The 15,431-nt window shown below is 45.6% G+C and overlaps 2 long non-coding RNA genes across 2 annotated transcripts; both read left to right on the top strand.

The window, feature by feature from the left end:
- Positions 1–25: 25 nt before the first annotated feature.
- Positions 26–3,319, top strand: LOC145001146 (uncharacterized). Its single transcript, XR_013661495.1, has 3 exons — positions 26–1,939; positions 2,238–2,318; positions 3,206–3,319. It is a non-coding gene; the product is annotated as an uncharacterized LOC145001146 (long non-coding RNA).
- A 1,647-nt stretch (positions 3,320–4,966) lies between these two features.
- On the top strand, positions 4,967–11,626 carry LOC145001138 (uncharacterized). The gene is made up of 2 exons (XR_013661494.1): positions 4,967–6,165; positions 11,429–11,626. It is a non-coding gene; the product is annotated as an uncharacterized LOC145001138 (long non-coding RNA).
- The last annotated feature ends 3,805 nt before the right edge of the window (positions 11,627–15,431 follow it).

Raw genomic sequence — 15,431 nt, 5'->3', positions numbered from 1 at the left:
TTTTTTTTTTTTTTTTTTTTTTTTTTTTTTCTGTTTTACGTTTATAAACTAAAGATCCGGTATATTTCTATTTATATTTTCATTTGTTTCTCATTCAATCTATATAAAATAGATATAATCTCGTGTTCAGATCTTAAAACTTACGTTTAGTTCATATTTTTTAAAGTTAATTTGGATTATCCCTTATATCGTAAAACCATACACATTTTTTCTCTAAAATCGTTTACCAAACTAAAAAAAATCTATTTTACCCTTACACATGTATTTTTTAACTATTTACTTACTAATTATTTAACAAGAAAAGAAAAGAAAACCCTTCCCCTTTTATCATTTATCATTCACTTGTGGATCCCCACAATTTTACCTTTTTGCCTTGCCTTCTGCTCTTCTCTATTTTTTGGACCGAAACTCTCACACCATAACCAACCTAAATCCTTCATCCTTTATCAGTTCATCTTCAAAAGAGCTAGAGAGATGGGTCATTGGATCGTCGTCGCCGAATCTCCCGAGTGAGACCCGTACAATGTTTATCATTCTTTAGTTCTTTGACTTTCCAATGATACATCTCCCTCTCAAATCAATGTCGCCGCCTTCTTCCACTGCTACACCTGAAACAAACCTAAATCGAGTGGTACAAAACCCTAAATCGTTTGATTTGTGTGTGCATGTGTTGGTGCGACAAATATAAGGTAGCCGACAACGACAATCCCTTTACGAAGTTCAGGTGACCAAGGTTGATCCCCTTAGTTTGGATCTATTCCTCACCTGATTTTCTCCATCACGTCCGGAAAATAGTAGACATGTTCTTCACCCTTCCTCTATTCATGTGGCTTCTAGATATAGGGGATGATAGAGCTATATACATGGCTAAACTTAAAGGTTTAGCAGATGTTGAGGGTCTAGTCTAAGGTTTTGCAGATAGGGAAGATTAGCAGGATAAGATGGTCGGTTCTTGTAACATCCTAAAAATTCCAGATAATTTTTTTTGTTTTTAATTCTTTCCAAAGCATTTAATAGTCACATCAAAACAAACAAAAGTGTATCATAATCGAAATAACATCAGAGTACAAAATCCCAAAATCACATAATGCGGAAAAAATGGGCAGATGCGGTGCGATCATGTTGGGCACTTCCCTTTCGAGCTGGAAGTACCTGAAACCATAACATAAACTATAAGCACAAAGCTTAGTCGATTTTATCAAAATACCTCATACCATACATACAGAACAGTCAAAACATAATTGAGTCTATTTCACCCCTTTACTCTCTTTCAACCAGTATTGGGTATATTTCACCCCCTTCGGTCTCTTTCAACCGGTGCTGGGTCTATCTCACCCCCTTCGGTCTTTTTCAACCAGTACTGGGTATATTCCACCCCCTTCAGTCTCTTCCAACTGGTATCGGGTCTATTTCACCCCTACAGCTACCATACAATCATATCAGCAAGAGTCACAAAGACAACAAACATATACATGTATAACATGAAATTGCCACGAAGACAACTATCATCCTACGAACATAATCCAGTGGGCTGACATTGGTACCTTCGACCCACGAGTACAACGAAGGAACTCACCTCATTCCAAAGATAAACAAATCACAATCGGTTGATGAAACGTAAAATCCCAACACTAAATCACAAATAATAGAACCCTAATTAGCAATTAGGTCATTAACCTAAATCGAGAGTCCAAATCCTTAATCTCGACTCATAAGGGTAAAAGACTATTTTACCCTTCCCCTATTGGGCCTCATATATCACGGTCCAAACCCAACTAGCCCAAAGTACAAGAGACACTCAAGACCTAATATGGGCCCAAATCCATAAAGGCCCGAGGCCTAACGATGGCCCAACTCAAAAAAGACTGGTGGTCCAACAAGAGTAAGAAAACATGGAGTCTAAAAGCAGCCCAAGATCAAATGTAGCACCTGGTTTCCGGTATGTGAATTTTATTTGAGCATTGCCCTAATTTAGCCTTAGACTCGGCGAGTCATAGGGTCCGACTCGCCGAGTAGGGACGAGACTCAGGACACGTTTTAAGTAGGCGACTCGACGAGTCCACATCCTGGACTCGGCGAGTCACCGCTGCGGGATGAAACCCTAAGTTTCAAGGGTTTGCACCCTATTTAAACTCTCATTCCGCCCCAACTCGTCCCCATTCACCCCCAGAACTCCCCCTACATCATTTTCCCTTGTTACCTTGAAAGTTTGAGGTGTTCTTGGTGTGTTCTTGAAGGTTTTGAAGAGTAAGAGGAGTAGATCAAGAAGAGGAGAAGGAGATCAGCCATCTTTGTGTCATTTCAACATTTCCTTTGAGGTATAACCCGTTTTCCCCTTGATTCTATGCTTAAAACTTCATTTGGGTCCTTCTTGGTCAATTCCCCAAGTTTGTATGTGCATTATATGTCGTAATAAGGCGTTTGGCCTTTGGATCTATGCAAGATTGAGCTCCAGGAGCTCAGATCTGTTAGCTTTTTGGCCCCATGAGGCTTGTTAGCCCTAGATCTACCCTTTTGAGACATTTTGAGCCTTATAATCCATATTGGTGAATATCCACACGTAAAGTTGGAAACTTTACGTGTGATTCGTGTCCTAGAAGTCCAGATCTATGAATGGCATGGACTGGAATCGAGCAAATCGGTATATTTAGGGAGTGCATGGCGACGACTCGACGAGTCGCATAGGTGACTCGGCGAGTCTGGTCGCGAGTCACCGGTTTGGTCCCTTCTTCATGTGTCGAGTTGAGCCATGAGTCACAGGGGGTGACTCGGTGAGTTGGGAGCTGAACTCGCCCATGTTAGGACTCGGCGAGTCAATGCCCTGACTCGGCGAGTCCAAGGCAATCTTCATAGATCAAGAACAGACTCGGCGAGTTGTTCATACAACTCGGCGAGTCTTAGCATAAAGTGTTCATCGGATGAAGATGAACTCGACGAGTTGTTCATACAACTCGGCGAGTAGGATGAAGGTGTTGAATGACAGTTAGAAGGTGAACTCGTCGAGTCATAGCCCGACTCGACGAGTAGAACCAGGGACCCAGGACATCGGTTTGCTAGGGACTCGGCGAGTGGTGATCCACTCGGCGAGTCGGGTCAACTGAAAATTGACTCCAGCTTTGGCTTAGAGCTAATCCAGGGGTAAAATGGTCATTTTACCTAAAGGACAGTTAGCAGTGTTTAATTGAGTATGTCGTGGAAATTACAGCCGGAGGACTCCCGGAGCAGCAGCAGCCAGTTAGTTCCCGATCAGTTCAGCAGCTACTTTGAGGTGAGTTACCTTCCAGTAGCAGTGGGTCTAAGGCCACAATGCCGACCCACCAGTAGGAGATGTATGATAGATGATTGTCTTTGTGATATCATCTAAGTTTGCTATTACCTGACATGTTATATGCTAGCATGATATATTGTATGTGATAGTAGTAGAGTTTGGTTGTTAGGACCGAAGGGTAGTCAGACACCCCAGATGCGTCTGACATTATATGAAGATATGTATGCGTGCTGGCTTGTTACGTTATATGTGATCATAGTAGTAGGGGGTGAAATAGTCCCCGAGGATCGGTTGTTAGGACCGATGGGTAGGTCAGCACCCCAGAATGGCTTGACATGGGTAGGTCGGCACCCCAGAATGGCCGTACCGGGTAGTCAGGCACCCCAGAATAGCCTGGCAGTATGTATGTTATGTGTTTGTATGGTATGCGGTACGTTGGGGGAACTCACTAAGCTTTGTGCTTACGTTTACAGTTTTGTTTTCAGGTACCTCTGCATCGAAGGGAAAGGAGCCGACGCGGTAGCGGCACGTCATACACACACTCTTCGGTTTCCGCATTTATGAGATTTACTGGGATTGTACTCTGATATTTTGATGGGATGTACGGTTTGGCTTTTTAGAACATGGTTGCAATGTGTTATGGTGTGAACAAACAATGTTTTTATTTATCGATGTTTTCTAAAGTAATATCTTAAAAATGAAATTTTCGGACGTAAAAATTGGGTCGTTACAAGTTGGTATCAGAGCCCTGGTTTGAGGGATTCGGACACGCCTTCGGGAGTGTTTGGACTCAAATTGAGGGATTGAAAGATTTTTCCAAAAGAAATTGTTCTTTAAAACCCGGAAAAGAGTCACAAGAAAGAGTAAAGTGTGTGACGTGCGCGACCGGCCGAGCTCAAGTAAGTATTCCCCATAGTACCCATACAAGCTTATGTTATGTTTATCAGCTTTATGAATATTGCATGCTAGAATAGGCTAAGGATCTAGGAGTGATGCCTTATGTGCCTGTTTATTTGCTACAGCTTATTGAATATTGCATGCTAGAATTGAGTAGACAGCAGTAGGATAGCCTGTTTAGGTTATGCCTGATAGTATGAGCTTAGCATCCTATGTTAAGTGTCGTTTCTTGTTCTAAGAACAGTTTTGGCTTGAGTCTGTTTTTCCTTATCCGAATGCTGCTTGCTTCGTGCTTGGTGGGATTCCGAGTAATGGGAGTGAGCCATTAGGTAAACACGTCACACCACATGTAATCAGGGTTGAATAATCCCAAAGTGTTGGAACTGGCCCTATTGCGCAGCTCTTGTTTGAGTCCAACCGTTGTAGGGACGGACCTTTTACTTGAAGGATTATCTAATCCTCATCACATGTGATGGTGTTTAGGTGGTGGCTAACTGGCATTATGAGGAGACCTACAGCAGCTGAGGACCAGTTGTATTGAACTTGAGTTTTCCCTGGGGCAAGCCTAGGATGAGAATAACAGAGAGTAGCAGTAGTAGAGGGGAGTTGGTGGAGTCGAGGAATTCCTCGGAGAAGGTACGGATAGATGTGGAAGGTAGTATGGGCCCGTACTACTGAAAGCAGAGGATCCGTACCCGAGCCGAGGAAGGCCAAGACGAGACCAAGGAACCTGTAAGTTGTTGAGATCCCTCAGAAAGTAGCAGTACCACTAATGATTATTATGATGTTTTGCAGAATGGTGGTACTTCGACCGAGACCGACAGATGGCGGGTCAGGAGAGGGGTCAGGTTCGGGATCTGGCACCGAGCCGATTGAGGAGAGGCTACGTGAGTTCATCACGTCGGAGATCACTAGGGGCATCCTTGAGTCGACCCCCATCATCTTTGGGTCGATCAAGGAAGGGATCGTGGAGTTGATGGAGGATCGCCTACGGGCATTCAGGAGCGACTTGGCCTCTAGCCAGTTAGGATCTCGCACACTGTCCTTCAAGGACTTCAGGGGCAGTGGTGCGCCGGATTTCCATGGGGTGAAGGACCCCATTGTCGCCAGGCGGTGGATTGCGGATATCGAGTCCGCCCAGTTGATCAGCTTCTGCCCCGAGGGGTCGAAGGTGAGGTACTCAGCAGGGTGTTTACGGGACCGGGCCCGAGATTGGTGGGAGTCAGTGGGTGACTCGTTGGGAGCCTCGGCTATCGAGGCAATGACCTGGTCAGACTTTGTGGCTAGGTTCAGGGCAGAGTTTGCGCCAGCGGTCGAGCTTCAGCAGCTGGCCAGGGAGTTCTTAGACATGAGGCAGACGACAGAGACCGTGGCGGAGATCACCGCCAAGTTTCGAGAGAGGGCTTTGTTGGTGCCCCAGTACGCAGGTGACGAGGATATGAGGAGGACTCGCTACCATGATATGCTACGAGCTGACATTCGGGAGCATGTTAGCTTTTCGGCTTGCCCTACCCTGGACTCCATGATTGCCAGGGCTAGGGAGAGAGAGATAGATTTGGAGCACATCCGGAAACGGAAACTTGAGGATGGTCAGGCATCAGGGGCTTCGGGGAAGAAGCCCAAGGGATCAGATGGGAGGCCGAAAGGCCAGTCGGGACCGAGCCGCTGCAGGAGGTGCGGCAGGCCGCACGAGGGGGCGTGCAGGATGGGATCGTCAGGCTGCTACAAGTGCGACAAGTTTGGGCATATCAGCAGGGATTGCACTGCTCCTGCGACCGTTATTCAGACATCGGAGTTGCTGTGTTTCCACTGCAACCAGAGGGGCCACAAGAAGGCCAATTGCCCCATGTTGACAGCTTCAGCGCCAGTGAAGGCGCCAGCTCCAGCGACCCTGCGGATCACGGATGGCCGTCAGGGCAAGGCAGAGGCTCCAGTGGTGAGGAGTCGGGCATTTCAGTTGACTGCCGAGGAGGCACGCGCCGCGCCCGATGTGGTGACGGGTATGATTCCTTCCTTCTATCTTTTATTTTTTTCGTTGTTATGATATTGATATGTGCTCCGTGTGTATACATGTGTATTAGGATCGTTCCATGTGAACGGCATCCCGGTTCAGGTATTGTTCGACTCGGGTGCATCCCGATCATTCGTTTCTCTTGCTCTTAGCAAGAGATTTCATGAGACTTCAGGCGAGTTAGATTGCCCGTTAGAGGTAGAGATTGCTGACGATCGATCGGTGCGAGCATCGATGGTGTTTTGAGATTGTGTTCTGCGACTGTTTGAGGAGCGTTACCTGGTAGACTTGGTACCCATTCCATTGCGCGGGAACAAGGTGATTATTGGTATGGATTGGTTGAGCCCTAATGGGGCAGTGATAGATTGCGCACAGCAGCTAGTGCGAGTCAGGACCCCAAGCGGGGGAGAGTTAGTGATTCATGGAGAGTGGCCGCAGTGTGGACCCACTGTATGTTCAGCAACGAGGGCTAGGCGCTACCTTCAGCAGGGATGCGCGGGTTATGTCGCGTACGTGATGGACACCCGGGAGGCGGGTAAGACGACCGTGAGCGAGGTCCCGGTGGTTCGAGATTTTGCTGATGTTTTTCCGGAGGAACTACCTGGGATACCTCCGGAGCGACAGGTGGAGTTCAGGATTGACCTCATTCCCGGTGCGGCTCCGATAGCTAAAGCACCATATCGGTTGGCTCCTCCCGAGATGCAGGAGTTGTCTACGCAGCTGCAGGAGCTGCTGGACAAGGGATTTATTCGGCCGAGCAGTTCGCCCTGGGGAGCCCCGATTCTGTTTGTGAAGAAGAAGGATGGGTCGCATCGGATGTGTATAGATTATCGGGAGCTGAACAAGGTAACGGTGAAGAACCGTTACCCGCTTCCGAGGATTGATGACCTCTTTGACCAGCTTCAGGGCGCATCTTGGTTCTCCAAGATTGATTTGCGTTCGGGTTATCATCAGATGAGGGTCAGGGAGGAGGATATACAGAAGACCGCGTTTCGGACGCGCTATGGCCATTACGAGTTCGTGGTGATGCCGTTTGGGCTCACCAATGCTCCTGCCGCGTTCATGGACCTCATGAACCGTGTATGCAGACCGATGCTGGACCGGTCTGTGATAGTCTTTATCGATGATATCTTGGTTTATTCCAAGACTCGGGAGGAGCATGAGGAGCATTTGAGAGAGGTGTTAGAGACCCTGAGGAGGGAGAGCTTGTATGCCAAGTTCTCCAAGTGTGAGTTTTGGTTGCGCGAGGTGCAATTTCTGGGACACCTCGTCAACCAGAACGGGATTCTGGTCGATCCGGCCAAGGTCGAGGCCGTGATGAGATGGGAGGTTCCGAAGTCTCCATCTGAGATTCGGAGCTTCCTAGGATTGGCAGGCTACTATCGGAGATTTATCCAGGATTTCTCCAAGATAGCCGTGCCCCTGACGCGGCTGACGAAGAAAGCCGTGGTCTTTCGGTGGGGACCCGAGCAGCAGGCTGCATTTGAGACGCTGAGACAGAGATTGTGTGAGGCGCCGATCTTAGCCCTGCCAGAGGGCGTAGAGGATTTCGTGGTTTATTGTGATGCGTCCATTTCTGGGTTGGGCGCGGTGCTGATGCAAAGGGGGCATGTCATTGCTTACGCTTCGAGGCAGCTCAAGCCTCACGAGGCGAACTACCTGACGCACGATTTGGAGTTGGGGGCGGTGGTATTTGCCCTCAAGATTTGGCGACATTACCTCTATGGGGTTCGGTGTACCATCTACACGGACCATAAGAGCTTGAGGTACCTCATGGATCAGCCGAATCTGAACATGAGGCAGCGTCGGTGGTTGGATGTGGTGAAGGATTATGATTGCGAGATCCTTTACCACCCGGGAAAGGCCAATGTGGTGGCCGATGCGCTTAGCCGTAAGACGGCGCCGATCAGGGACGCCTGTTTGAGGATGACTGTGGTGACTCCCCTGTTGGAGCAGATTCGGGAGGCTCAACAGGAGGCTATCAAGGAGGAGCATCGGAAGAGCGAGCGTGTAGTAGGTCAGGTTTCCTCCTTCGATTATGATAGCCGAGGGTTATTGACACTACACCATAGGGTGTGGGTGCCGTATCGCGGGGGCGTGCGCCAGATTTTGATGGAGGAGGCGCACAAGTCCCGATTCTCTATTCATCCCGGTGCGAAGAAGATGTATAGGGATCTTCGTCTAGACTATTGGTGGCCCTGCATGAAGCGGGATGTGGCATGGTATGTCGAGCGATGTTTGACCTGCAGGAAGGTCAAGGCCGAACATCAGAGACCGCATGGCAAGATGCAGCCGTTGGATATTCCACTGTGGAAATGGGAAGATATCACGATGGATTTTATCACGAAGCTTCCCAGGACCGCGCGTGGAGTGGATTCGATTTGGGTCATCGTGGATAGATTGACCAAGAGTGCTCACTTTATTCCGATTCCGGAGAGCATATCGGTCGAGAAAGTGGCCGACATCTATATCAGGGAGATTGTGGCACAGCATGGGGTGCCGGTATCGGTGATCTCGGACAGGGATGTGCGTTTTACTTCCAGGTTTTGGAAGAGATTCCATGACGAGTTGGGCACTCGTCTGCATTTCAGCACCGCCTTTCACCCGCAGACAGATGGACAGAGTGAGCGGACCATCCAGACTTTGGAGGACATGTTGCGGGCGTGTGTTCTGGATTTCGGTGGTAGCTGGGATACCTATCTTCCTTTGGCTGAGTTCTCCTACAACAACAGCTATCACACGAGTATCGGCCGCCCTCCCTTCGAGATGTTGTACGGACGGAGGTGTAGGACCCCGATATGCTGGGGTGAGGTTGGCCAGAGAGTTATGGGAAGCACCGAAGTGGTGCTCAAGACGACTGAGAGGATCCAGCAGGTCCGGAGCAGGCTTCAGACTACTCAGAGTCGGCAGAAAAGTTATGCCGACAAGCGTCGATCCGATTTAGAGTTCCAGGTCGGGGATATGGTCCTCCTGAAGGTGTCGCCGTGGAAAGGCGTCATCCGATTCAGGAAGCGGGGCAAGTTGGGCCTGCGATTCATCGGACCGTTCAGGGTCTTAGCCCGGGTGGGCAAGGTAGCATATAGGCTGGATCTGCCAGCCGAGCTTAGCCAGATCCACAGCACTTTCCATGTTTCGCAGTTGCGGAAGTGCCTAGTGGACGATTCTGCAGTAGTACCTTTGGAGGATATTCAGGTTGATGACAGCCTGAACTACATTGAGCGCCCAGTCGCAATCCTCGACAGGAAGTCGAAGGATTTAAGGAACAAGAGGGTGGAGCTAGTGAAGGTGCAATGGCAGCACCGCAAGGGTTCAGAGTGGACTTGGGAGCCGGTAGACGAGATGATGGAGCACTACCCCGAGCTGTTTCAGGACCAGGCAGCAGACTTCGAGGACGAAGTCTAAAATAAGTGGGGGAGATTTGTAGCACCTGGTTTCCGGTATGTGAATTTTATTTGAGCATTGCCCTAATTTAGCCTTAGACTCGGCGAGTCATAGGGTCCGACTCGCCGAGTAGGGACGAGACTCAGGACACGTTTTAAGTAGGCGACTCGACGAGTCCACATCCTGGACTCGGCGAGTCACCGCTGCGGGATGAAACCCTAAGTTTCAAGGGTTTGCACCCTATTTAAACTCTCATTCCGCCCCAACTCGTCCCCATTCACCCCCAGAACTCCCCCTACATCATTTTCCCTTGTTACCTTGAGAGTTTGAGGTGTTCTTGGTGTGTTCTTGAAGGTTTTGAAGAGTAAGAGGAGTAGATCAAGAAGAGGAGAAGGAGATCAGCCATCTTTGTGTCATTTCAACATTTCCTTTGAGGTATAACCCGTTTTCCCCTTGATTCTATGCTTAAAAATTCATTTGGGTCCTTCTTGGTCAATTCCCCAAGTTTGTATGTGCATTATATGTCGTAATAAGGCGTTTGGCCTTTGGATCTATGCAAGATTGAGCTCCAGGAGCTCAGATCTATTAGCTTTTTGGCCCCATGAGGCTTGTTAGCCCTAGATCTACCCTTTTGAGACATTTTGAGCCTTATAATCCATATTGGTGAATATCCACACGTAAAGTTGGAAACTTTACGTGTGATTCGTGTCCTAGAAGTCCAGATCTATGAATGGCATGGACTGGAATCGAGCAAATCGGTATATTTAGGGAGTGCATGGCGACGACTCGACGAGTCGCATAGGTGACTCGGCGAGTCTGGTCGCGAGTCACCGGTTTGGTCCCTTCTTCATGTGTCGAGTTGAGACATGAGTCACAGGGGGTGACTCGGTGAGTTGGGAGCTGAACTCGCCCATGTTAGGACTCGGCGAGTCAATGCCCTGACTCGGCGAGTCCAAGGCAATCTTCATAGATCAAGAACAGACTCGGCGAGTTGTTCATACAACTCGGCGAGTCTTAGCATAAAGTGTTCATCGGATGAAGATGAACTCGACGAGTTGTTCATACAACTTGGCGAGTAGGATGAAGGTGTTGAATGACAGTTAGAAGGTGAACTCGTCGAGTCATAGCCCGACTCGACGAGTAGAACCAGGGACCCAGGACATCGGTTTGCTAGGGACTCGGCGAGTGGTGATCCACTCGGCGAGTCGGGTCAACTGAAAATTGACTCCAGCTTTGGCTTAGAGCTAATCCAGGGGTAAAATGGTCATTTTACCTAAAGGACAGTTAGCAGTGTTTAATTGAGTATGTCGTGGAAATTACAGCCGGAGGACTCCCGGAGCAGCAGCAGCCAGTTAGTTCCCGATCAGTTCAGCAGCTACTTTGAGGTGAGTTACCTTCCAGTAGCAGTGGGTCTAAGGCCACAATGCCGACCCACCAGTAGGAGATGTATGATAGATGATTGTCTTTGTGATATCATCTAAGTTTGCTATTACCTGACATGTTATATGCTAGCATGATATATTGTATGTGATAGTAGTAGAGTTTGGTTGTTAGGACCGAAGGGTAGTCAGACACCCCAGATGCGTCTGACAGTATATGAAGATATGTATGCGTGCTGGCTTGTTACGTTATATGTGATCATAGTAGTAGGGGGGTGAAATAGTCCCCGAGGATCGGTTGTTAGGACCGATGGGTAGGTCAGCACCCCAGAATGGCTTGACATGGGTAGGTCGGCACCCCAGAATGGCCGTACCGGGTAGTCAGGCACCCCAGAATAGCCTGGCAGTATGTATGTTATGTGTTTGTATGGTATGCGGTACGTTGGGGGAACTCACTAAGCTTTGTGCTTACGTTTACAGTTTTGTTTTCAGGTACCTCTGCATCGAAGGGAAAGGAGCCGGCGCGGTAGCGGCACGTCATACACACACTCTTCGGTTTCCGCATTTATGAGATTTACTGGGATTGTACTCTGATATTTTGATGGGATGTACGGTTTGGCTTTTTAGAACATGGTTGCAATGTGTTATGGTGTGAACAAACAATGTTTTTATTTATTGATGTTTTCTAAAGTAATATCTTAAAAATGAAATTTTCGGACGTAAAAATTGGGTCGTTACATCAAAAGCCCATTTAGCCCCTGATCGAGTACACTAAGTGTACCACTAGTACGCCCAACGTACTAGGTCGCGTCACCAGAATATGGAACCCGGATGCGTACAATCAACGTACACTTTCATACGCCCGACGTACGCCCAGTCAACCCAAAACATCCAAAACGCAAATCTAACTTTGAAATAAGGTCTTATTCCATAAAGTTGCCAACTTTATGATATTGCATGACTTAAAAGGCATAAGCTTCATTTGTAACTTCTATACTTCATAAGATAACCATTAAGTCATGCATGGTTGGACCAAAACCATCAAGACATGATTTTTATGAACAAGGGATCCCCAAAACAAGAAGAAGTACATCCCAAATCTTTTGGAGTAGCTGTTATTCACAAAGACCAGCTTATGGGACCAAAATATGCTCAAAACCCTAACTAACCTTTATCTAAGCAAGGAATCAACAAGGTTAAGACTTTATACCTCATGGAGGTTGAAAATGATGGATGAACTCTGGATCTTCAAGCTCATACTTGATCAATGCTCATCTACAAGTCTTCTTATTCTTCTATATGCACCATATATATATATATATATATATATATATATATATATATATATATATATACACACACACACACACACACACACACCAAAATACACACAAGACTCAATCTCTTGAGAAATGGGTTAGGGTTTTGAGATAAAGCTCAAAACAGGAAATGTAGGCTGATAAGGAGAGAGCATGTAACGACGTAAATTTCAAAACAAATTTTCATTTTTAAAACATAACATATCTCATAAGAACTCCCAAAATTCAAATGCATCAAATCATGTCTCAGTAAAACATATCCCAGAATCTCAAATACATAATACATAATACTCTATTAGTGTGTACAGATCATGCTGGCGCCTTCCCGCGATCCTCGCTGGTACCTGAAACACATATCACATAACACAGTAAGCATAAATTCTTAGTGAGTTCCCCAAAATACCACATACAATACATAAGCCACTCGAGGCTATAACTCGGTAAGACCCTCCAGTCTATGTGTCCCAGCAGGACCCTCCAGTCCCGTAGCTCGTTGGACCCTCTGGCCCGATTTAAATCGTTGGACCCTCCTGTCTGATCTGGTTAAGGACCCTATGGCCTCTTAAGTCGTTGGACCCTCTGGTCCGGTCTAATATCACATAGCATACATAAATCACAAAGCACATAATCTCAAGCAAGCACATAACACGTAAGACCCTCCGGTCTGCACATAGATACCACTCTAGGTAATGTATAGTGAGAAGACTCACCTTGGGTAACTCGGATAATCTCGAACTCGAAATACTGATCTAGCCTCCGCCTAATCACATAAAATAATTACCTCTAATTAATAATGACTCTCAAAGGCTAGGCTAGTCCCTTCCTATATTCTCTCAGAAGGGTGAAATACCATTTTACCCCTCCAATAGTCCAAAATTCCAATTGTTGACCAGGCCTAAAAGTCAACGAAAGTCAATAGTAGGGAGTACGCAGCGCGTACCAGCTCTGTACGTGCGGTGTACCTCATGGCTATCCAGAATCAGGAAACTCGACCCCTACGCTGCGCGTACTGGGATTACGCCCAACGTAAGTCTGAGTTTCACACTCCTCTTGGTTTTTGGTCTGAATCGGCTAAGACATAAGCTTATATCCCAGATCTGGTTACTTTAATGCCTCTTAATCCTTAAAGTCAGTGAATTTAAGCCTTTGCATGGCTGTAAAGGTCACCAACACCCAAATTGATCAATGTCGTTGTATCAATAAAAAAATAAACCAACTAACCTAAGTAGATAGGGTAAGTCGGGTCGAATCCACAAGGAGTTCGTGGTTAAACTTTGTGTAAAAGCAATCAATAAAAAAGAAAAGTATTACTAGCAATTCTCACGAGAAAGATTAAAGAAAAAAAATCAAACAAAAGCTTGGAAATTTATCAATCAAAAATAAAAATCTCAATGAGAAAACTAGAGTACTCCCGGTTCAGTTATGGACGATTTAGGTTCACACACTTTCTTCCCTAGAATTCTAATTCAACCACTTAGATGCAATTGGGGTTTATTAATTTGTAACACATAGTTTGGTCACACTAAATGTTCATTCAACTAGTTGTCTTACTCATTTATGTCTAAATGGATTAGGAACAATTAGTGAACTAGCAATAAAATGTCTTACAACTACCTATTACCGCATTAAGATTCAACATCATAAGTTGGAATAATATATGTTGATTCAATCACATGTCTTTATTCCTAAACTAACTGAACTTGGAACAAATGATAAATTGACAATAGACTATCTTAATTATGACATCAAACAATTTATACAACCCAATTTCAATTATCATTACTAAGATCATCACATGAAGCATAAAACAACAATTGAAATTAACTAGAATCAAGTAATAATCAAGTGTGTTCATCAAAAAGTCCTAAACATCCCCGCAAGTAACCCTAATGATTTAGCCTTCCATTGAGTTCATAAAAACACTAACTTGGATGAAATAAATGAAATGCATAATAGAATTCATAATCAAACTTAGAATCATCAAACAAATGTAGCCTAATGATTATCATAGTATGAAACAAATAAATATTGGGAGAAAGTAATCGTTTCTGAAAATTACTAGAATTGATGACAATCAACGGTTGAATGATCTTCAGTTGTTGCTTGATGATGAATTGAATCGAATCTTGCCTTGCATCCAGATTGAAATGGAATGGACTTGTGTTTGCAAATGTTTCCAAGGGTTTTAGTAGCCTCAAAAAATGCAGGAAAAACTCTGAAAATCGCAGATGGTAACCGTAAAAACAAATTCATAGGCTCCTATTTATAGTGTGTGACAAAAAATAAAGAAATCGAGCAATGTGGGATGTTGGACGTCGTGTATAACACTGAAGCATTCTTTATGCGTCCTTGCATGCCATCTGTTGTCCTTGAAATACACTAAAAAATGGCCAAAAACACCAGACATCTTAGGGGACGTCTTAGACACATTCTAGGATGTCCTTCCTTGATTTCCAAACTTTCTGAAACACACCATTCCAACACGGGACGTCCCTAAAACGCCTGGACGTCCTAGGGGACGTCTTAGATGCCATATAGGACGTCAACTTGCCCTTCTCTTTCTTTTTTCTACTCCAAAATTTGACCAGATGCTGATCATTTGACCTGGACGTCCTAGGGGACGTCTTAAACGCCTGGAGGCATTCTTCATCTTCAGTGCAAGTTTTGGTCGCCAAAACAACATAACTAGCAGAAACACAAAACACGAAAGTTGTAGCAAATTTTGTGTAGTTTCTGGAACTTCTTTACTCATGTCAATTGAAGCTCTATAGTTTGAGATATGACCAAAACATTGAAGCATGGTCAAGTTTCCCAGCAACGTTTCTTCATTCCTTTAGCAATCCGTTTTACTTGCATATTCTGCCCACTTTTAGTACAATATATTGACATGCATATGAATTCCAACAACTCATCAAAGTAGTGCCATTCTTGGACAATTATACATCAATTCAACATATTTATGACAATTTAGTACATTCATAAAATAGACCTATCACAAATCACACCACTTTCTTCCTTAAAAGACTTATATCTCATGCATGGTCATCTCTTATTGTAACGGCTGTGTTTCTGGGATTGTCATTAATGTTGATATAATAGTCTAGGTTAACCTTTGTAACCCGTTTTGAAATAACAGAAGTGTATTATTTGTGTATTATGTGTTATGTGCTTAATTG

This window comes from Lactuca saligna, chromosome 1, assembly GCF_052625555.1.
Source record: "Lactuca saligna cultivar CGN05327 chromosome 1, ASM5262555v1, whole genome shotgun sequence".
Taxonomy (NCBI): domain Eukaryota; kingdom Viridiplantae; phylum Streptophyta; class Magnoliopsida; order Asterales; family Asteraceae; genus Lactuca; species Lactuca saligna.
The sequence above is the reverse complement of the archived record's forward strand: the minus strand, read 5'-3'. Positions and strand labels throughout refer to the sequence as shown.